The sequence below is a fragment of the Agelaius phoeniceus genome, chromosome 3 (assembly GCF_051311805.1).
Source record: "Agelaius phoeniceus isolate bAgePho1 chromosome 3, bAgePho1.hap1, whole genome shotgun sequence".
Lineage (NCBI taxonomy): Eukaryota > Metazoa > Chordata > Aves > Passeriformes > Icteridae > Agelaius > Agelaius phoeniceus.
This window is the reverse complement of record NC_135267.1, coordinates 109762838-109786134: the sequence shown is the minus strand read 5'-3', so window position 1 is coordinate 109786134 and position 23297 is coordinate 109762838. Positions and strand designations below refer to the sequence as shown.

General features: G+C 50.5%; 1 long non-coding RNA gene across 1 annotated transcript; it reads right to left on the bottom strand.

The window, feature by feature from the left end:
* Positions 1-751: 751 nt before the first annotated feature.
* Positions 752-22521, bottom strand: LOC143693643 (uncharacterized). The gene is made up of 4 exons (XR_013181566.1): positions 22329-22521; positions 15170-15365; positions 7784-7979; positions 752-1001 (listed from the first exon to the last, which is right to left on the bottom strand). It is a non-coding gene; the product is annotated as an uncharacterized LOC143693643 (long non-coding RNA).
* Positions 22522-23297: the final 776 nt, after the last annotated feature.

Genomic DNA, 23297 nt, shown 5'->3' with positions numbered 1-23297 from the left:
ACACAGCACGAGTGGGGCAGGGAGAGCAGGACAGCCAAAGCTCTCAGCGCTGATGGTGGCAGCTGGGCCAATTGTTACTTTTTAGGACGTCTTAGCTGCCTACTCTGCTGTGAAAAATGCATGTATTTTATGAGTGGCTTTTTGCAAAGATTAAAAGGAATAGTATATATGTTGTGTTAGAAAGTAATGCTGTATTCATTCTCTTAAGTACTCTGTTAAATATAGTTTTAGGTTAGAATAAATGTTAAAATAGAAACGATGCCATGTAGGATTCTTTTTTTAAAAAGAAAGGACTTGCAGCAAGATAGCAGCCACAGGACACCTCAATCTTTCAGAGAAGAAGAATTGATTGCCCTCTTATCAGAAGAAACCAACTTCTTCCTGCCTCGAAGGCGCTGTTAGGATTCAGAGGAAGAAGCTGACACTGACCAGACAGAATCCTGTGTTTGAACGGAATTTATGCAGCATGGATGAAGTGTAGGAATATGCAACAGGCTGGACTAGATTCTGTTCTAACATCAGCTGCATCTGACCAGAGCAGACAAGAAGGCTAAAAAGGATGTCCTGCGACAGTCCTATCGGCATCAGGTCCTGATGAAAAGCCTGATTTGGAATCTTGATCAAAAGGAAGGAAAAGGGAGCACTATATCGATGGGGAAAAGTCAGAGTGGAGCAACTGGCAACAGGCAGTGCTGCTGCTGGCTGCGTGTGACATCAGTGAAACAACACCAAAGCCAATCCTAGAATGCAGCCTGGCAGGAGGGATGGAGGGGGAGCAGGACTGCTTCTGTCACCACACACCTACCCTGTGTGCCTGTGCTTGCCCTGCCTCTGAGGCTGGCAGGCCATGCTGGTAGGAGGGAACAGGAGGGCTCTCTGCAGACATCAGGGATGTTCTCTCATTGCAGGGCTCCTCCTCGCTGTCCGAATTGTTCATGAACGCCGTCATGGCCGCTGCCCAAGGGAGCGCTCAGGAGGGCACAGCCAGGCACCACCCAAGGCTGTGGGGACAAGCAGAGCAGGGGGGGAAGAAAACAGTGACCACCACACTGCAAAGGACTGAAAGTCTGAAGAGGACTCAGCAGATTTCAGAGCAGGGAGGCTCCATCTCCTCCCAACAGCAGATTTATCCTGCCCTCAGCCAGCCATGACAATCCCTTCAGTTCAAGTCACTGGCACTGCTGCAGGCACAGGGATCAGCACAATGCAGCACTAAAGAAACTTGCTTTTCCTTCACCACAGCTTCCACACTTGCTGCCTCTATTTGCCCTCTCCCACCAGCACACCTTCCCTGCCACAAAGGAGGTTTCTCCCTGCTCAGTGTTTGTTTGCCAGGGGCCAGACACAGAAAGCTCAGCTCTTACACAACACTCCCAGGAGCATCAGCAAGGAGCAGAAGTTTCTTAGGAACCTGGAGCCTCAGCTTTACAGAAGGCACTAATCAGGAGCTACATGCTGTCTTATGAGTGTTTATTAACCAGATGAAATTTATTAGCAGCGCTTCTCTTTGCTGATGAAGAGCCCCAGCACCCAGGCCCTTGGCAATAAACCCCAAGTTCCCAAAGGCCCCTGCACCCAGGCCCTTGGCAATAAACCCCAAGTTCCCAAAGGCCCCTGCACCCAGGCCCTTGGCAATAAACCCCAAGTTCCCTCTGCAATAAACCCCAAGTTCCAAAAGGCCCCTACACCCAGGCCCTTGGCAATAAACCCCAAGTTCCAAAAGGCCCCTGCACCCAGGCCCTTGGATATAAACCCCAAGTTTTCAAAGGCCCCTGCACCCGGGCCCTTGGCAATAAACCCCAAGTTCCTAAAGACCCCTGCACCCAGGCCCTTGGCAATAAAAAGCCCAAGTTCCCAAAGGCCCCTGCACCCAGGCCCTTGCCAATAAAGCCCAAGTTCCATGACCTGGCTTCAGAGATCTCTCGGCTCCTTCTCTCCCGACCGTGCTACCCCCCGACGCTCCTACAGGTAGAAAGTCACTCACTAGCAAGGGAAAATCCTTCCAAAGCATTTTTTTCTATTTTTATCCACTGAATGTCCAAATCCTTTTGCTAAATTTCCACAGTTTGGAGCTCAAATTACCATTTCTGACCAGCACAGAGGCAAATGATGAAACATTCCTGAGTTATTCTTACTCTTCATCTTATGGAAGCACCAGCCAGCACGAAATTTGCATGATCTAACCAAAGAGGACATTTCACAGAAAAGCACTTTCTATAGCAATATTGAAAAACTATAGATTGAGGTAAAGGCATCAACTTGCTGCCCTCACTGCTGCAAAGTCACCCCTTGTTTGAAGAGCATCCCACTGAATTTTCTAAAGATGTGTAAATGTTGTCATCTGGACCACAGGAGATAAAGCAGGGTTCAAACACTGAGCAAAACTGAAGGGAACAAGCACAAGGTTCATCAACCTTGCAAGAGAAGCTTGCAGAAACCTTGCAAGGCTCATCCAATAAAGCCCTATGGCACTTTGTTCTTCCCCCTCCTCTCAAATCTCCATCTCTCTGAGCCAGCATCAGCAGGAAATTTTGCACGGAAGCTTGCCAGAAAAAAGTACTGGATCATCTGCCATTAGTTTTAGAGAGTTCTTCAAAAATAGGTTAAAAAAATCTCTATTATTTTTTAGCTGTGTCCTAAGTTAGGGATGGGCCAAGTCTTGTGTCTTTGTCTCACAGAAAGGTGGCTCATGTGTGCTTTAGTATCATATGTGCAAATATTTCCAATCTTCATGCTGCCTTATCAGAAGGCTAATTAATGACTTTATTATACTATATTACATTACACCTAAACTGAACCTGCCAAGCACTCAACCCTGCTCACACTGCACAGAACTTGGGACTGTCACCCAACAGTCCCCACACACACACACACCCCTGGCCCTGACAGGCCAAGGACACAAAACACCATCACTGTGGGTAAACCATCTCCATATTGCATTCAACTTTGGCACAAACACAGCAAAGGAGATAAGAAAGGTTTTTCCTTCCTCCGAGGTTCAGAGAATGTGAATCCCAGAAATATTCTTGGGAAGAATTGTGCCTTGCTTTTCTCTGTGCAGAGAAATGAGGTGACAGGTGCACCCTTGCCTCCAGGCCAAAGAACCATGGACTGGTTTGGGTGGGAAGGGACCTTGAAGGTTCATCTTTGCTTTATCCAACACTCCAACAGGCAAGAGGGGGCTCATCTGCTTCAGAGCTGCTTGCTTTCCTCACACCCTTCACAACCAAAGCCTGAAGGGCAGCACCTCAGTGAGGAGCTGTTTACAGAGAGACTTGGGAATTTCTGCAGAGCTGTTTCCTCACAAGTGAGCAAACAAGGCACTGGCTCTGTCCCTGACCAGCAGGAGTTGGTTTAAGAGGCTGCTCTGGAAGGATGGAGAGCTCACAGCTGGAGCAAAACCAGATCCTTTCCAAAAGGCTTTAAGAGCTGAAGCTGCGTGAACATTCCTGTAGCCCCAACACCAACCTCTAGCAAAGCCAAAAGCAGATCCCTCAGGGAAATCAGGAAGACTGCAGCAAACACAGCCCTGCTGCTTCCAAACACTCCTGCAGCCTCCAACTGCTGCTGGTTATGGAGAGCACAAAAGGACATTTCTGCATCCTGTGCTGGAAACAACCTGGAGTGCAACTTCTCACCACCCTCAGCACATTTTCTCAGAGACAAATGCAGGTTTTGTGGCCCCCTGGAGTGTCTGGGGAGGGAGAAGCAAGACCTGGCCAGAGTGGGGGAAGCAGAGCACAGCTGTTTGTCTATCAGGAATTGCAGGCTCCAGGCATGCTGGGCTGAACTGATGGCCCAATGGAAACAGAGCTTGTAAACCCTGCCAAAATGCAGAACTGCTTGGGAGAGGCCAGCTTGGGTACAGCTTTCACTGACAGACTGACACCCTGGAAAGACAACTGCCTGAGTGAGCTTCATTTCTGCATTTGATGAGCATTTTGTGCACCAGCCTTGTGGTTCACAGCACAGAAAACAGAGGCTTTGCACCTTCAGCCATCATCAGCATCACCATCGTCCCTTCCCACCTCTGGCAATCTGGGGCTCTGCAGATGAAGCCAGCAGATTCCCTTCCTTTTGGCAGCCATGGAAGAGCAGCATCACCCAAGATGGACTCTGAGCCCTTCTTCCTCCCTTTCCTTGCAATGCCCCAGCAAAGGACAAGGTCTCTGTGCCAGCAGGGCCAGCAGCAACCAAACCCCCTGCCAGGACATGGGCACAGCCCCAGGATGGAGCTGGGCTGGCAAATTGCTGCTGCCTCTGCACTACAAGAGGGATTTTAGCTCTCACATTAGAACTTTAGAAAAGATTGACTTCTTCATCTGAGGAATTACAATAGGTGAAGCACAGAAATGAACTGACAGACACCCACATGAAACCTCTCAGCCAGGAGCCAGGCTCAGGAGTGAGCATTTTCCTGTGCAAGCCTGCAGAGTCCAGGGCTCAGGAGCATCCACCTGGCATTGCTGTCGGGGGGGGGTCACCTTCACAGCCCCAGTATCACACCCCAGCAAGAGCTGGCCTTGTTCAAAGGTGCAGAGCAGGGCAGGGCATGAAGTTCTCATCACCTTGTGCTCTGCAGTTGTGCTCTGCAAAAAGCACTGGGAGACCTTGAATCAGCACACGGTGAAAATGAGGATTAGGAGGCAGTCATGAACCAACAAGAGCTGCATGCCCTGAAAGCCTCTCCCTTCATGGAGTGCTGAGAGATTATTGACACTGTGCCATGAAAGAGCCTGATAACCAAATGGCTCATCAGCTCCAGATGTGCCCTGTAATTCCTGCTGCCTTGCTAAAACCTCATGGCAAACCTGCATGGACTCTGCTCACAGCAACAATGAATCTCTTCCCTCTGCTGGAAGGCAATTTTTCCTGACCAGAGTTATGGATCCGGGCAATGAGGTGGAATAGAAAAGCGTGGAGGAGTCTCACGTCAGTTGAGATGGAAGGACTGGCACCTAAAGGGAACAGATTCATCTTTGCAAGAGCCAAAACCATCCCCTGGCTCCTGCCAGAGAGACCTGCTGCACCTCAATTGCTTCCTCTGACACGCACAAAACGAAAGGGACTTCATTGACAGAAACAAAACACAAATGGGCACAACTCAGACCTGTAGCTCATGCCCACACAACCTTGGACTTTGGGATTAACTGGGCATGGAGGACACGAGCTGTGGACAGGACACACTTCAGAGCCTTTCAGGAGTACCGGAGCAGTTTTTGTGGCCAGGCATTGCCTGGGCAGGAGTGTCAGAGCACCCCCACTGCCTCCCTCCCTCCCTCCCTCCCTCCCTCCCTCCCTCCCATCCAGCAGGATGTGCCACCAGGACTGTCTCACTTGACCCTATGCCAAGCAATTTTACTTCTTCAATACATTATTCATTTCATTCACTTGGATGTCTGGGAGATTTCTGTTTTTTCAAGCCCCGCCTAAAGCCAAGGGGCGCTTAGAGGAAAGATCATCACTGCTTGTACAGAAATACAAATAGGCCAGAGGGGATCATTCTGATACTCTTGGCTGATCTCTTGCCACCTCCCAGCAAGGTCTGAACAGTCTGCAGTAAATTAAGTCTAATCTTAAGCTCCTAAGAACACCTGACCCTAAAAGGACAGGTGTTTGTCAAAGGGTCACCTCCTCTGGCGTGGATGTCCCAGGAACGGAAGGATGGAAGTCAATACCAGACAAAGAGGCTCTACGTATTATTATTAAAAAAAAAAGAAAAAGGAAGCAGGCTTTAAAGGCCAATATTCAATACGCATCAAATTCATAGATGCAAGTTTTTCCCATTGTTTTAAGAAGTTAATCCCAGCTCCCAGCCACCACTGAATGGCTAGAAGAAGGCAAGAACACCAGGGACCAAGGTCAGACTTCCCTGAGCAAGATGTTCCAGAGCATCAGCACCCTCACGGTGAAGAATTTCTGCCTACTATCCAATTGAAAAACATTCCTTTGTCAGTTTAAAGTCATTCCCCCTTGTCCTACAATTGCACGTGCCTGTAAAAAGTCCCTCTGCAGCTCTTCTGTAGCCCTTTAGGTGCTGGAAATTGTTCCAAGTTCGGCGCAATCGGCGTAGAGCCTGCGCAAACGGCGTAGAGCCTCCGCAATCGGCGTGCGGCTGAGCATTTGGAATAGAGCCTTGGCAACCGGCGTGCAGCCTGCGCAATCGGCGTAGAGGCTGCGCAAACGGCGTGCGCCTGCGCAGTCGTCGCGCGGCTGAGCATTTGGCGTAGAGCCAGCGCGATCGGCGTAGAGCCTGCGCAGTCGGCGTACAGCCTCCGCAGTCGGCGTGCGCCTGCGCAGTCGGCGTCCGGCTGAGCATTTGCCGTAGAGCCTACGATATCGGCGTAGAGCCTGCGCAAACGGCGCGCGCCTGCGCAGTCGGCGAGCGGCTAAGCATTTACCGTGGAGCCTACGCAATCGGCGTGAAGCCTGCGCAAACGGCGTAGAGGCTGCGCAAACGGCGCGCGCCTGCGCAGTCGGCGAGCGGCTGAGCATTTGGCGTACAGCCTGCGAAATCGGCTTGCGCCTGCGCAGTCGGCGTGCGGCTGAGCATTTGGCGTAGAGCCAGCGCGATCGGCGCGCGCCTGCGCAGTCGGCGTGCGGCTGAGCATTTGGCGTACAGCCTACGCAATCGGCGTAAATCCTGCGCAATCGGCGTAAAGCCTGCGCAAACGGCGCGCGCCTGCGCAGTAGGCGTGCGGCTGAGCATTTGGCTTACAGCCTCCGCAAACGGCGTAGAGCCTGCGCAAACGGCGTTCAGCCTCCGCAATCGGCGTAGAGCCCCGCTAAAGAAACCCTAAAAACCCTTCAGGAAACGTCAATAATTCCAAAAATAAAATACACAAATGAAAAAATAAAAATCAAATTTGAAAAATAAAAATTAAAAAATAAAAACACCCGCAAGAACACGGGAGCCAGCCAGCAGCCTCAGCTGTCCCTCCCTCCCCAGGGCCTGGGGGAAGGAGCAGCAAGGAGCCCACACAGCACGAGTGGGGCAGGGAGAGCAGGACAGCCAAAGCTCTCAGCGCTGATGGTGGCAGCTGGGCCAATTGTTACTTTTTAGGACGTCTTAGCTGCCTACTCTGCTGTGAAAAATGCATGTATTTTATGAGTGGCTTTTTGCAAAGATTAAAAGGAATAGTATATATGTTGTGTTAGAAAGTAATGCTGTATTCATTCTCTTAAGTACTCTGTTAAATATAGTTTTAGGTTAGAATAAATGTTAAAATAGAAACGATGCCATGTAGGATTCTTTTTTTAAAAAGAAAGGACTTGCAGCAAGATAGCAGCCACAGGACACCTCAATCTTTCAGAGAAGAAGAATTGATTGCCCTCTTATCAGAAGAAACCAACTTCTTCCTGCCTCGAAGGCGCTGTTAGGATTCAGAGGAAGAAGCTGACACTGACCAGACAGAATCCTGTGTTTGAATGGAATTTATGCAGCATGGATGAAGTGTAGGAATATGCAACAGGCTGGACTAGATTCTGTTCTAACATCAGCTGCATCTGACCAGAGCAGACAAGAAGGCTAAAAAGGATGTCCTGCGACAGTCCTATCAGCATCAGGTCCTGATGAAAAGCCTGATTTGGAATCTTGATCAAAAGGAAGGAAAAGGGAGCACTATATCGATGGGGAAAAGTCAGAGTGGAGCAAGTGGCAACAGGCAGTGCTGCTGCTGGCTGCGTGTGACATCAGTGAAACAACACCAAAGCCAATCCTAGAATGCAGCCTGGCAGGAGGGATGGAGGGGTAGCAGGACTGCTTCTGTCACCACACACCTACCCTGTGTGCCTGTGCTTGCCCTGCCTCTGAGGCTGGCAGGCCATGCTGGTAGGAGGGAACAGGAGGGCTCTCTGCAGACATCAGGGATGTTCTCTCATTGCAGGGCTCCTCCTCGCTGTCCGAATTGTTCATGAACGCCGTCATGGCCGCTGCCCAAGGGAGCGCTCAGGAGGGCACAGCCAGGCACCACCCAAGGCTGTGGGGACAAGCAGAGCAGGGGGGAAGAAAACAGTGACCACCACACTGCAAAGGACTGAAAGTCTGAAGAGGACTCAGCAGATTTCAGAGCAGGGAGGCTCCATCTCCTCCTAACAGCAGATTTATCCTGCCCTCAGCCAGCCATGACAATCCCTTCAGTTCAAGTCACTGGCACTGCTGCAGGCACAGCTATCAGCACAATGCAGCACTAAAGAAACTTGCTTTTCCTTCAGCACAGCTTCCACACTTGCTGCCTCTATTTCCCCTCTCCCACCAGCACACCTTCCCTGCCACAAAGGAGGTTTCTCCCTGCTCAGTGTTTGTTTGCCAGGGGCCAGACACAGATTCACCTCACACACTGGCTGCCTGTCAGAAAGCTCAGCTCTTACACAACACTCCCAGGAGCATCAGCAAGGAGCAGAAGTTTCTTAGGAACCTGGAGCCTCAGCTTTACAGAAGGCACTAATCAGGAGCTACATGCTGTCTTATGACTGTTTATTAACCAGATGAAATTTATTAGCAGCGCTTCTCTTTGCTGATGAAGAGCCCCAGCACCCAGGCCCTTGGCAATAAACCCCAAGTTCCAAAAAGCCCCTGCACCATGCCCCTTGGCAATAAACCCCAAGTTCCCTCTGCAATAAACCCCAAGTTCCCAAAGGCCCCTGCACCCAGGCCCTTGGCAATAAACCCCAAGTTCCCAAAGGCCCCTGCACCCGGGCCCTTGGCAATAAACCCCAAGTTCCCTCTGCAATAAACCCCAAGTTCCCAAAGGCCCCTGCACCCAGGCCCTTGGAAATAAACCCCAAGTTCCCAAAGGCCCCTACACCCAGGCCCTTGGCAATAAACCCCAAGTTCTAAAAGGCCCCTGCATCCAGGCACTTGGCAATAAAAACCCCAAGTTCCCAAAGGCCCCTGCACCCAGGCCCCTGGCAATAAACCCCATGTTCCCTCTGCAATAAAGCCCAAGTTCCAAAAGGCCCCAGCACCCTGACCCTTGGCAATAAACCCCAAGATCCAAAAGGCCCCTGCACCCGGGCCCTTGGCAATAAACCCCAAGTTTTTAAAGGTCCCTGCACCCGGGCCCTTGGCAATAAACCCCAAGTACCCTCTGCAATAAACCCCAAGTTCCCAAAGGCCCCTGCACCGAGGCCCTTGCCAATAAACCCCAAGTTCCATGACCTGGCTTCAGAGATCTCTCGGCTCCGTCTCTCCCGACCGCGCTACCCCCCGACGCTCCTACAGGTAGAAAGTCACTCACTAGCAAGGGAAAATCCTTCCAAAGCATTTTTTTCTATTTTTATCCTCTGCATGTCCAAATCCTTTTGCTAAATTTCCACAGATTGGAGCTCAAATTACCATTTCTGACCAGCGCAGAGACAAATGATGAAACATTCCTGAGTTATTCTTACTCTTCATCTTATGGAAGCACCAGCCAGCACTAAATTTGCATGATCTCACCAAAGAGGACATTTCACAGAAAAGCACTTTCTAGAGCAATATTGAAAAACTATAGATTGAGGTAAAACCATCAACTTGCTGCCCTCACTGCTGCAAAGTCACCCCTTGTTTGAAGAGCATCCCACTGAATTTTCTAAAGATGTGTAAATGTTGTCATCTGGACTACAGGAGATAAAGCAGGGTTAAAACACTGAGCAAAACTGAAGGGAACAAGCACAAGGTTCATCAACCTTGCAAGAGAAGCTTGCAGAAACCTTGCAAGGCTCATCCAATAAAGCCCTATGGCACTTTGTTCTTCCCCCTCCTCTCAAATCTCCATCTCTCTGAGCCAGCACTGAGCAAAACTGAAGGGAACAAGCACAAGGTTCATCAACCTTGCAAGAGAAGCTTGCAGAAACCTTGCAAGGCTCATCCAATAAAGCCCTATGGCACTTTGTTCTTCCCCCTCCTCTCAAATCTCCATCTCTCTCAGCCAGCATCAGCAGGAAATTTTGCACGGAAGCTTGCCAGAAAAAATAACTGGATCATCTGCCATTAGTTTTAGAGAGTTCTTCAAAAATAGGTTAAAAAAATCTCTATTATTTTTTAGCTGTGTCCTAAGTTAGGGATGGGCCAAGTCTTGTGTCTTTGTCTCACAGAAAGGTGGCTCATGTGTGCTTTAGTATCATATGTGCAAATATTTCCAATCTGCATGCTGCCTTATCAGAAGGCTAATTAATGACTTTATTATACTATACTACATTACACCTAAACTGAATCTGCCAAGCACTCAACCCTGCTCACACTGCACAGAACTTGTGACTGTCACCCCACAGTCCCCACACACACACACACCCCTGGCCCTGACAGGCCAAGGACACAAAACACCATCACTGTGGGTAAACCATCTCCATGTTGCATTCAACTTTGGCACAAACACAGCAAAGGAGATAAGAATGGTTTTTCCTTCCTCCGAGGTTCAGAGAATGTGAATCCCAGAAATATTCTTGGGAAGAATTGTGCCTTGCTTTTCTCTGTGCAGAGAAATGAGGTGACAGGTGCACCCTTGCCTCCAGGCCAAAGAACCATGGACTGGTTTGGGTGGGAAGGGACCTTGAAGGTTCATCTTTGCTTTATCCAACACTCCAACAGGCAAGAGGGGGCTCATCTGCTTCAGAGCTGCTTGCTTTCCTCACACCCTTCACAACCAAAGCCTGAAGGGCAGCACCTCAGTGAGGAGCTGTTTACAGAGAGACTTGGGAATTTCTGCAGAGCTGTTTCCTCACAAGTGAGCAAACAAGGCACTGGCTCTGTCCCTGACCAGCAGGAGTTGGTTTAAGAGGCTGCTCTGGAAGGATGGAGAGCTCACAGCTGGAGATCCTTTCCAAAAGGCTTTAAGAGCTGAAGCTGCTGGAACATTCCTGTAGCCCCAACACCAACCTCTAGCCAAGCCAAAAGCAGATCCCTCAGGGAAATCAGGAAGACTGCAGCAAACACAGCCCTGCTGCTTCCAAACACTCCTGCAGCCTCCAACTGCTGCTGGTTATGGAGAGCACAAAAGGACATTTCTGCATCCTGTGCTGGAAACAACCTGGAGTGCAACTTCTCACCACCCTCAGCACATTTTCACCGAGACAAATGCAGGTTTTGTGGCCCCCTGGAGTGTCTGGGGAGGGAGAAGCAAGACCTGGCCAGAGTGGGGGAAGCAGAGCACAGCTGTTTGTCTATCAGGAATTGCAGGCTCCAGGCATGCTGGGCTGAACTGATGTCCCAATGGAAACAGAGCTTGTAAACCCTGCCAAAATGCAGAACTGCTTGGGAGAGGCCAGCTTGGGTACAGCTTTCACTGACAGACTGACACCCTGGAAAGACAACTGCCTGAATGAGCTTCATTTCTGCATTTGATGAGCATTTTGTGCACCAGCCTTGTGGTTCACAGCACAGAAAACAGAGGCTTTGCACCTTCAGCCATCATCAGCATCACCATCGTCCCTTCCCACCTCTGGCAACCTGGGGCTCTGCAGATGAAGCCAGCAGATTCCCTTCCTTTTGGCAGCCATGGAAGAGCAGCATCACCCAAGATGGACTCTGAGCCCTTCTTCCTCCCTTTCCTTGCAATGCCCCAGCAAAGGACAAGGTCTCTGTGCCAGCAGGGCCAGCAGCAACCAAACCCCCTGGCAGGACATGGGCACAGCCCCAGGATGGAGCTGGGCTGGCAAATTGCTGCTGCCTCTGCACTACAAGAGGGATTTTAGCTCTCACATTAGAACTTTAGAAAAGATTGACTTCTTCATCTGAGGAACTACAATAGGTGAAGCACAGAAATGAACTGACAGACACCCACATGAAACCTCTCAGCCAGGAGCCAGGCTCAGGAGTGAGCATTTTCCTGTGCAAGCCTGCAGAGCCCAGGGCTCAGGAGCATCCACCTGGCATTGCTGTCGGGGGGGGGTCACCTTCACAGCCCCAGTATCACACCCCAGCAAGAGCTGGCCTTGTTCAAAGGTGCAGAGCAGGGCAGGGCATGAAGTTCTCATCACCTTGTGCTCTGCAGTTGTGCTCTGCAAAAAGCACTGGGAGACCTTGAATCAGCACACGGTGAAAATGAGGATTAGGAGGCAGTCATGAACCAACAAGAGCTGCATGCCCTGAAAGCCTCTCCCTTCATGGAGTGCTGAGAGATTATTGACACTGTGCCATGAAAGAGCCTGATAACCAAATGGCTCATCAGCTCCAGATGTGCCCTGTAATTCCTGCTGCCTTGCTAAAACCTCATGGCAAACCTGCATGGACTCTGCTCACAGCAACAATGAATCTCTTCCCTCTGCTGGAAGGCAATTTTTCCTGACCAGAGTTATGGATCCGGGCAATGAGGTGGAATAGAAAAGCGTGGAGGAGTCTCACGTCAGTTGAGATGGAAGGACTGGCACCTAAAGGGAACAGATTCATCTTTGCAAGAGCCAAAACCATCTCCTGGCTCCTGCCAGAGAGACCTGCTGCACCTCAATTGCTTCCTCTGACACGCACAAAACGAAAGGGACTTCATTGACAGAAACAAAACACAAATGGGCACAACTCAGACCTGTAGCTCATGCCCACACAACCTTGGACTTTGGGATTAACTGGGCATGGAGGACACGAGCTGTGGACAGGACACACTTCAGAGCCTTTCAGGAGTACCGGAGCAGTTTTTGTGGCCAGGCATTGCCTGGGCAGGAGTGTCAGAGCACCCCCACTGCCTCCCTCCCTCCCTCCCTCCCTCCCTCCCTCCCATCCAGCAGGACGTGCCACCAGGACTGTCTCACTTGACCCTATGCCAAGCAATTTTACTTCTTCAATACATTATTCATTTCATTCACTTGGATGTCTGGGAGATTTCTGTTTTTTCAAGCCCCGCCTAAAGCCAAGGGGCGCTTAGAGGAAAGATCATCACTGCTTGTACAGAAATACAAATAGGCCAGAGGGGATCATTCTGATACTCTTGGCTGATCTCTTGCCACCTCCCAGCAAGGTCTGAACAGTCTGCAGTAAATTAAGTCTAATCTTAAGCTCCTAAGAACACCTGACCCTAAAAGGACAGGTGTTTGTCAAAGGGTCACCTCCTCTGGCGTGGATGTCCCAGGAATGGAAGGATGGAAGTCAATACCAGACAAAGAGGCTCTACGTATTATTATTAAAAAAAAAAGAAAAAGGAAGCAGGCTTTAAAGGCCAATATTCAATACGCATCAAATTCATAGATGCAAGTTTTTCCCATTGTTTTAAGAAGTTAATCCCAGCTCCCAGCCACCACTGAATGGCTAGAAGAAGGCAAGAACACCAGGGACCAAGGTCAGACTTCCCTGAGCAAGATGTTCCAGAGCATCAGCACCCTCACGGTGAAGAATTTCTGCCTACTATCCAATTGAAAAACATTCCTTTGTCAGTTTAAAGTCATTCCCCCTTGTCCTACAATTGCACGTGCCTGTAAAAAGTCCCTCTGCAGCTCTTCTGTAGCCCTTTAGGTGCTGGAAATTGTTCCAAGTTCGGCGCAATCGGCGTAGAGCCTGCGCAAACGGCGTAGAGCCTCCGCAATCGGCGTGCGGCTGAGCATTTGGAATAGAGCCTTGGCAACCGGCGTGCAGCCTGCGCAATCGGCGTAGAGGCTGCGCAAACGGCGTGCGCCTGCGCAGTCGTCGCGCGGCTGAGCATTTGGCGTAGAGCCAGCGCGATCGGCGTAGAGCCTGCGCAGTCGGCGTACAGCCTCCGCAGTCGGCGTGCGCCTGCGCAGTCGGCGTCCGGCTGAGCATTTGCCGTAGAGCCTACGATATCGGCGTAGAGCCTGCGCAAACGGCGCGCGCCTGCGCAGTCGGCGAGCGGCTAAGCATTTACCGTGGAGCCTACGCAATCGGCGTGAAGCCTGCGCAAACGGCGTAGAGGCTGCGCAAACGGCGCGCGCCTGCGCAGTCGGCGAGCGGCTGAGCATTTGGCGTACAGCCTGCGAAATCGGCTTGCGCCTGCGCAGTCGGCGTGCGGCTGAGCATTTGGCGTAGAGCCAGCGCGATCGGCGCGCGCCTGCGCAGTCGGCGTGCGGCTGAGCATTTGGCGTACAGCCTACGCAATCGGCGTAAATCCTGCGCAATCGGCGTAAAGCCTGCGCAAACGGCGCGCGCCTGCGCAGTAGGCGTGCGGCTGAGCATTTGGCTTACAGCCTCCGCAAACGGCGTAGAGCCTGCGCAAACGGCGTTCAGCCTCCGCAATCGGCGTAGAGCCCCGCTAAAGAAACCCTAAAAACCCTTCAGGAAACGTCAATAATTCCAAAAATAAAATACACAAATGAAAAAATAAAAATCAAATTTGAAAAATAAAAATTAAAAAATAAAAACACCCGCAAGAACACGGGAGCCAGCCAGCAGCCTCAGCTGTCCCTCCCTCCCCAGGGCCTGGGGGAAGGAGCAGCAAGGAGCCCACACAGCACGAGTGGGGCAGGGAGAGCAGGACAGCCAAAGCTCTCAGCGCTGATGGTGGCAGCTGGGCCAATTGTTACTTTTTAGGACGTCTTAGCTGCCTACTCTGCTGTGAAAAATGCATGTATTTTATGAGTGGCTTTTTGCAAAGATTAAAAGGAATAGTATATATGTTGTGTTAGAAAGTAATGCTGTATTCATTCTCTTAAGTACTCTGTTAAATATAGTTTTAGGTTAGAATAAATGTTAAAATAGAAACGATGCCATGTAGGATTCTTTTTTTAAAAAGAAAGGACTTGCAGCAAGATAGCAGCCACAGGACACCTCAATCTTTCAGAGAAGAAGAATTGATTGCCCTCTTATCAGAAGAAACCAACTTCTTCCTGCCTCGAAGGCGCTGTTAGGATTCAGAGGAAGAAGCTGACACTGACCAGACAGAATCCTGTGTTTGAATGGAATTTATGCAGCATGGATGAAGTGTAGGAATATGCAACAGGCTGGACTAGATTCTGTTCTAACATCAGCTGCATCTGACCAGAGCAGACAAGAAGGCTAAAAAGGATGTCCTGCGACAGTCCTATCAGCATCAGGTCCTGATGAAAAGCCTGATTTGGAATCTTGATCAAAAGGAAGGAAAAGGGAGCACTATATCGATGGGGAAAAGTCAGAGTGGAGCAAGTGGCAACAGGCAGTGCTGCTGCTGGCTGCGTGTGACATCAGTGAAACAACACCAAAGCCAATCCTAGAATGCAGCCTGGCAGGAGGGATGGAGGGGTAGCAGGACTGCTTCTGTCACCACACACCTACCCTGTGTGCCTGTGCTTGCCCTGCCTCTGAGGCTGGCAGGCCATGCTGGTAGGAGGGAACAGGAGGGCTCTCTGCAGACATCAGGGATGTTCTCTCATTGCAGGGCTCCTCCTCGCTGTCCGAATTGTTCATGAACGCCGTCATGGCCGCTGCCCAAGGGAGCGCTCAGGAGGGCACAGCCAGGCACCACCCAAGGCTGTGGGGACAAGCAGAGCAGGGGGGAAGAAAACAGTGACCACCACACTGCAAAGGACTGAAAGTCTGAAGAGGACTCAGCAGATTTCAGAGCAGGGAGGCTCCATCTCCTCCCAACAGCAGATTTATCCTGCCCTCAGCCAGCCATGACAATCCCTTCAGTTCAAGTCACTGGCACTGCTGCAGGCACAGCTATCAGCACAATGCAGCACTAAAGAAACTTGCTTTTCCTTCAGCACAGCTTCCACACTTGCTGCCTCTATTTCCCCTCTCCCACCAGCACACCTTCCCTGCCACAAAGGAGGTTTCTCCCTGCTCAGTGTTTGTTTGCCAGGGGCCAGACACAGATTCACCTCACACACTGGCTGCCTGTCAGAAAGCTCAGCTCTTACACAACACTCCCAGGAGCATCAGCAAGGAGCAGAAGTTTCTTAGGAACCTGGAGCCTCAGCTTTACAGAAGGCACTAATCAGGAGCTACATGCTGTCTTATGACTGTTTATTAACCAGATGAAATTTATTAGCAGCGCTTCTCTTTGCTGATGAAGAGCCCCAGCACCCAGGCCCTTGGCAATAAACCCCAAGTTCCAAAAAGCCCCTGCACCATGCCCCTTGGCAATAAACCCCAAGTTCCCTCTGCAATAAACCCCAAGTTCCCAAAGGCCCCTGCACCCAGGCCCTTGGCAATAAACCCCAAGTTCCCAAAGGCCCCTGCACCCGGGCCCTTGGCAATAAACCCCAAGTTCCCTCTGCAATAAACCCCAAGTTCCCAAAGGCCCCTGCACCCAGGCCCTTGGAAATAAACCCCAAGTTCCCAAAGGCCCCTACACCCAGGCCCTTGGCAATAAACCCCAAGTTCTAAAAGGCCCCTGCATCCAGGCACTTGGCAATAAAAACCCCAAGTTCCCAAAGGCCCCTGCACCCAGGCCCCTGGCAATAAACCCCATGTTCCCTCTGCAATAAAGCCCAAGTTCCAAAAGGCCCCAGCACCCTGACCCTTGGCAATAAACCCCAAGATCCAAAAGGCCCCTGCACCCGGGCCCTTGGCAATAAACCCCAAGTTTTTAAAGGTCCCTGCACCCGGGCCCTTGGCAATAAACCCCAAGTACCCTCTGCAATAAACCCCAAGTTCCCAAAGGCCCCTGCACCGAGGCCCTTGCCAATAAACCCCAAGTTCCATGACCTGGCTTCAGAGATCTCTCGGCTCCGTCTCTCCCGACCGCGCTACCCCCCGACGCTCCTACAGGTAGAAAGTCACTCACTAGCAAGGGAAAATCCTTCCAAAGCATTTTTTTCTATTTTTATCCTCTGCATGTCCAAATCCTTTTGCTAAATTTCCACAGATTGGAGCTCAAATTACCATTTCTGACCAGCGCAGAGACAAATGATGAAACATTCCTGAGTTATTCTTACTCTTCATCTTATGGAAGCACCAGCCAGCACTAAATTTGCATGATCTCACCAAAGAGGACATTTCACAGAAAAGCACTTTCTAGAGCAATATTGAAAAACTATAGATTGAGGTAAAACCATCAACTTGCTGCCCTCACTGCTGCAAAGTCACCCCTTGTTTGAAGAGCATCCCACTGAATTTTCTAAAGATGTGTAAATGTTGTCATCTGGACTACAGGAGATAAAGCAGGGTTAAAACACTGAGCAAAACTGAAGGGAACAAGCACAAGGTTCATCAACCTTGCAAGAGAAGCTTGCAGAAACCTTGCAAGGCTCATCCAATAAAGCCCTATGGCACTTTGTTCTTCCCCCTCCTCTCAAATCTCCATCTCTCTGAGCCAGCACTGAGCAAAACTGAAGGGAACAAGCACAAGGTTCATCAACCTTGCAAGAGAAGCTTGCAGAAACCTTGCAAGGCTCATCCAATAAAGCCCTATGGCACTTTGTTCTTCCCCCTCCTCTCAAATCTCCATCTCTCTGAGCCAGCATCTGCAGGAAATTTTGCACGGAAGCTTGCCAGAAAAAATAACTGGATCATCTGCCATTAGTTTTAGAGAGTTCTTCAAAAATAGGTTAAAAAAATCTCTATTATTTTTTAGCTGTGTCCTAAGTTAGGGATGGGCCAAGTCTTGTGTCTTTGTCTCACAGAAAGGTGGCTCATGTGTGCTTTAGTATCATATGTGCAAATATTTCCAATCTGCATGCTGCCTTATCAGAAGGCTAATTAATGACTTTATTATACTATATTACATTACACCTAAACTGAATCTGCCAAGCACTCAACCCTGCTCACACTGCACAGAACTTGTGACTGTCACCCCACAGTCCCCACACACACACACACCCCTGGCCCTGACAGGCCAAGGACACAAAACACCATCACTGTGGGTAAACCATCTCCATGTTGCATTCAACTTTGGCACAAACACAGCAAAGGAGATAAGAATGGTTTTTCCTTCCTCCGAGGTTCAGAGAATGTGAATCCCAGAAATATTCTTGGGAAGAATTGTGCCTTGCTTTTCTCTGTGCAGAGAAATGAGGTGACAGGTGCACCCTTGCCTCCAGGCCAAAGAACCATGGACTGGTTTGGCTGGGAAGGGACCTTGAAGGTTCATCTTTGCTTTATCCAACACTCCAACAGGCAAGAGGGGGCTCATCTGCTTCAGAGCTGCTTGCTTTCCTCACACCCTTCACAACCAAAGCCTGAAGGGCAGCACCTCAGTGAGGAGCTGTTTACAGAGAGACTTGGGAATTTCTGCAGAGCTGTTTCCTCACAAGTGAGCAAACAAGGCACTGGCTCTGTCCCTGACCAGCAGGAGTTGGTTTAAGAGGCTGCTCTGGAAGGATGGAGAGCTCACAGCTGGAGATCCTTTCCAAAAGGCTTTAAGAGCTGAAGCTGCTGGAACATTCCTGTAGCCCCAACACCAACCTCTAGCAAAGCCAAAAGCAGATCCCTCAGGGAAATCAGGAAGACTGGAGCAAACACAGCCCTGCTGCTTCCAAACACTCCTGCAGCCTCCAACTGCTGCTGGTTATGGAGAGCACAAAAGGACATTTCTGCATCCTGTGCTGGAAACAACCTGGAGTGCAACTTCTCACCACCCTCAGCACATTTTCACCGAGACAAATGCAGGTTTTGTGGCCCCCTGGAGTGTCTGGGGAGGGAGAAGCAAGACCTGGCCAGAGTGGGGGAAGCAGAGCACAGCTGTTTGTCTATCAGGAATTGCAGGCTCCAGGCATGCTGGGCTGAACTGATGTCCCAATGGAAACAGAGCTTGTAAACCCTGCCAAAATGCAGAACTGCTTGGGAGAGGCCAGCTTGGGTACAGCTTTCACTGACAGACTGACACCCTGGAAAGACAACTGCCTGAATGAGCTTCATTTCTGCATTTGATGAGCATTTTGTGCACCAGCCTTGTGGTTCACAGCACAGAAAACAGAGGCTTTGCACCTTCAGCCATCATCAGCATCACCATCGTCCCTTCCCACCTCTGGCAACCTGGGGCTCTGCAGATGAAGCCAGCAGATTCCCTTCCTTTTGGCAGCCATGGAAGAGCAGCATCACCCAAGATGGACTCTGAGCCCTTCTTCCTCCCTTTCCTTGCAATGCCCCAGCAAAGGACAAGGTCTCTGTGCCAGCAGGGCCAGCAGCAACCAAACCCCCTGGCAGGACATGGGCACAGCCCCAGGATGGAGCTGGGCTGGCAAATTGCTGCTGCCTCTGCACTACAAGAGGGATTTTAGCTCTCACATTAGAACTTTAGAAAAGATTGACTTCTTCATCTGAGGAACTACAATAGGTGAAGCACAGAAATGAACTGACAGACACCCACATGAAACCTCTCAGCCAGGAGCCAGGCTCAGGAGTGAGCATTTTCCTGTGCAAGCCTGCAGAGCCCAGGGCTCAGGAGCATCCACCTGGCATTGCTGTCGGGGGGGGTCACCTTCACAGCCCCAGTATCACACCCCAGCAAGAGCTGGCCTTGTTCAAAGGTGCAGAGCAGTGCAGGGCATGAAGTTCTCATCACCTTGTGCTCTGCAGTTGTGCTCTGCAAAAAGCACTGGGAGACCTTGAATCAGCACACGGTGAAAATGAGGATTAGGAGGCAGTCATGAACCAACAAGAGCTGCATGCCCTGAAAGCCTCTCCCTTCATGGAGTGCTGAGAGATTATTGACACTGTGCCATGAAAGAGCCTGATAACCAAATGGCTCATCAGCTCCAGATGTGCCCTGTAATTCCTGCTGCCTTGCTAAAACCTCATGGCAAACCTGCATGGACTCTGCTCACAGCAAAAATGAATCTCTTCCCTCTGCTGGAAGGCAATTTTTCCTGACCAGAGTTATGGATCCGGGCAATGAGGTGGAATAGAAAAGCGTGGAGGAGTCTCACGTCAGTTGAGATGGAAGGACTGGCACCTAAAGGGAACAGATTCATCTTTGCAAGAGCCAAAACCATCCCCTGGCTCCTGCCAGAGAGACCTGCTGCACCTCAATTGCTTCCTCTGACATGCACAAAACGAAAGGGACTTCATTGACAGAAACAAAACACAAATGGGCACAACTCAGACCTGTAGCTCATGCCCACACAACCTTGGACCTTGGGATTAACTGGGCATCGAGGACACGAGCTGTGGACAGGACACACTTCAGAGCCTTTCAGGAATACCGGAGCAGTTTTTGTGGCCAGGCATTGCCTGGGCAGGAGTGTCAGAGCACCCCCACTGCCTCCCTCCCTCCCTCCCTCCCATCCAGCAGGATGTGCCACCAGGACTGTCTCACTTGACCCTATGTCAAGCAATTTTACTTCTTCAATACATTATTCATTTCATTCACTTGGATGTCTGGGAGATTTCTGTTTTTTCAAGCCCCACCTAAAGCTAAGAGGCGCTTAGAGGAAAGATCATCACTGCTTGTACAGAAATACAAATAGGCCAGAGGGGATCATTCTGATACTCTTGGCTGATCTCTTGCCACCTCCCAGCAAGGTCTGAACAGTCTGCAGTAAATTAAGTCTAATCTTAAGCTCCTAAGAACACCTGACCCTAAAAGGACAGGTGTTTGACAAAGGGTCACCTCCTCTGGCGTGGATGTCCCAGGAATGGAAGGATGGAAGTCAATACCAGACAAAGAGGCTCTACGTATTATTATTAAAAAAAAAAGAAAAAGGAAGCAGGCTTTAAAGGCCAATATTCAATACGCATCAAATTCATAGATGCAAGTTTTTCCCATTGTTTTAAGAAGTTAATCCCAGCTCCCAGCCACCACTGAATGGCTAGAAGAAGGCAAGAACACCAGGGACCAAGGTCAGACTTCCCTGAGCAAGATGTTCCAGAGCATCAGCACCCTCACGGTGAAGAATTTCTGCCTACTATCCAATTGAAAAACATTCCTTTGTCAGTTTAAAGTCATTCCCCCTTGTCCTACAATTGCACGTGCCTGTAAAAAGTCCCTCTGCAGCTCTTCTGTAGCCCTTTAGGTGCTGGAAATTGTTCCAAGTTCGGCGCAATCGGCGTAGAGCCTGCGCAAACGGCGTAGGGCCTCCGCAATCGGCGTGCGGCTGAGCATTTGGAATAGAGCCTTGGCAACCGGCGTGCAGCCTGCGCAATCGGCGTAGAGGCTGCGCAAACGGCGTAGAGGCTGCGCAAACGGCGTGCGCCTGCGCAGTCGTCGCGCGGCTGAGCATTTGGCGTAGAGCCAGCGCGATCGGCGTAGAGCCTGCGCAGTCGGCGTACAGCCTCCGCAGTCGGCGTGCGCCTGCGCAGTCGGCGTGCGGCTGAGCCTTTGGCGTAGAGCCAGCGCGATCGGCGCGCGCCTGCGCAGTCGGCGTGCGGCTGAGCATTTGGCGTACAGCCTACGCAATCGGCGTAAATCCTGCGCAATCGGCGTAAAGCCTGCGCAAACGGCGCGCGCCTGCGCACTAGGCGTGCGGCTGAGCATTTGGCTTACAGCCTCCGCAAACGGCGTAGAGCCTGCGCAAACGGCGTTCAGCCTCCGCAATCGGCGTAGAGCCCCGGCAAAGAAACCCTAAAAACCCTTCAGGAAACGTCAATAATTCCAAAAATAAAATACACAAATGAAAAAATAAAAATAAAATTTGAAAAATAAAAATTAAAAAATAAAAACACCCGCAAGGACACGGGAGCCAGCCAGCAGCCTCAGCTGTGCCTCCCTCCCCAGGGCCTGGGGGAAGGAGCAGCAAGGAGCCCACACAGCACGAGTGGGGCAGGGAGAGCAGGACAGCCAAAGCTCTCAGCGCTGATGGTGGCAGCTGGGCCAATTGTTACTTTTTAGGATGTCTTAGCTGCCTACTCTGCTGTGAAAAATGCATGTATTTTATGAGTGGCTTTTTGCAAAGATTAAAAGGAAGAGTATATATGTTGTGTTAGAAAGTAATGCTGTATTCATTCTCTTAAGTACTCTGTTAAATATAGTTTTAGGTTAGAATAAATGTTAAAATAGAAACGATGCCATGTAGGATTCTTTTTTTAAAAAGAAAGGACTTGCAGCAAGATAGCAGCCACAGGACACCTCAATCTTTCAGAGAAGAAGAATTGATTGCCCTCTTATCAGAAGAAACCAACTTCTTCCTGCCTCGAAGGCGCTGTTAGGATTCAGAGGAAGAAGCTGACACTGACCAGACAGAAGCCTGTGTTTGAATGGAATTTATGCAGCATGGATGAAGTGTAGGAATATGCAACAGGCTGGACTAGATTCTGTTCTAACATCAGCTGCATCTGACCAGAGCAGACAAGAAGGCTAAAAAGGATGTCCTGCGACAGTCCTATCTGCATCAGGTCCTGATGAAAAGCCTGATTTGGAATCTTGATCAAAAGGAAGGAAAAGGGAGCACTATATCGATGGGGAAAAGTCAGAGTGGAGCAAGTGGCAACAGGCAGTGCTGCTGCTGGCTGCGTGTGACATCAGTGAAACAACACCAAAGCCAATGCTAGAATGCAGCCTGGCAGGAGGGATGGAGGGGGAGCAGGACTGCTTCTGTCACCACACACCTACCCTGTGTGCCTGTGCTTGCCCTGCCTCTGAGGCTGGCAGGCCATGCTGGTAGGAGGGAACAGGAGGGCTCTCTGCAGACATCAGGGATGTTCTCTCATTGCAGGGCTCCTCCTCGCTGTCCGAATTGTTCATGAACGCCCTCATGGCCGCTGCCCAAGGGAGCGCTCAGGAGGGCACAGCCAGGCACCACCCAAGGCTGTGGGGACAAGCAGAGCAGGGGGGAAGAAAACAGTGACCACCACACTGCAAAGGACTGAAAGTCTGAAGAGGACTCAGCAGATTTCAGAGCAGGGAGGCTCCATCTCCTCCCAACAGCAGATTTATCCTGCCCTCAGCCAGCCATGACAATCCCTTCAGTTCAAGTCACTGGCACTGCTGCAGGCACAGCTATCAGCACAATGCAGCACTAAAGAAACTTGCTTTTCCTTCAGCACAGCTTCCACACTTGCTGCCTCTATTTGCCCTCTCCCACCAGCACACCTTCCCTGCCACAAAGGAGGTTTCTCCCTGCTCAGTGTTTGTTTGCCAGGGGCCAGACACAGAAAGCTCAGCTCTTACACAACACTCCCAGGAGCATCAGCAAGGAGCAGAAGTTTCTTAGGAACCTGGAGCCTCAGCTTTACAGAAGGCACTAATCAGGAGCTACATGCTGTCTTATGAGTGTTTATTAACCAGATGAAATTTATTAGCAGCGCTTCTCTTTGCTGATGAAGAGCCCCAGCACGCAGGCCCTTGGCAATAAACCCCAAGTTCCCAAAGGCCCCTGCACCCAGGCCCTTGGCAATAAACCCCAAGTTCCCAAAGGCCCCTGCACCCAGGCCCTTGGCAATAAACGCCAAGTTCCCTCTGCAATAAACCCCAAGTTCCAAAAGGCCCCTGCACCCAGGCCCTTGGCAATAAACCCCAAGTTCCAAAAGGCCCCTGCACCCAGGCCCTTGGATATAAACCCCAAGTTTTCAAAGGCCCCTG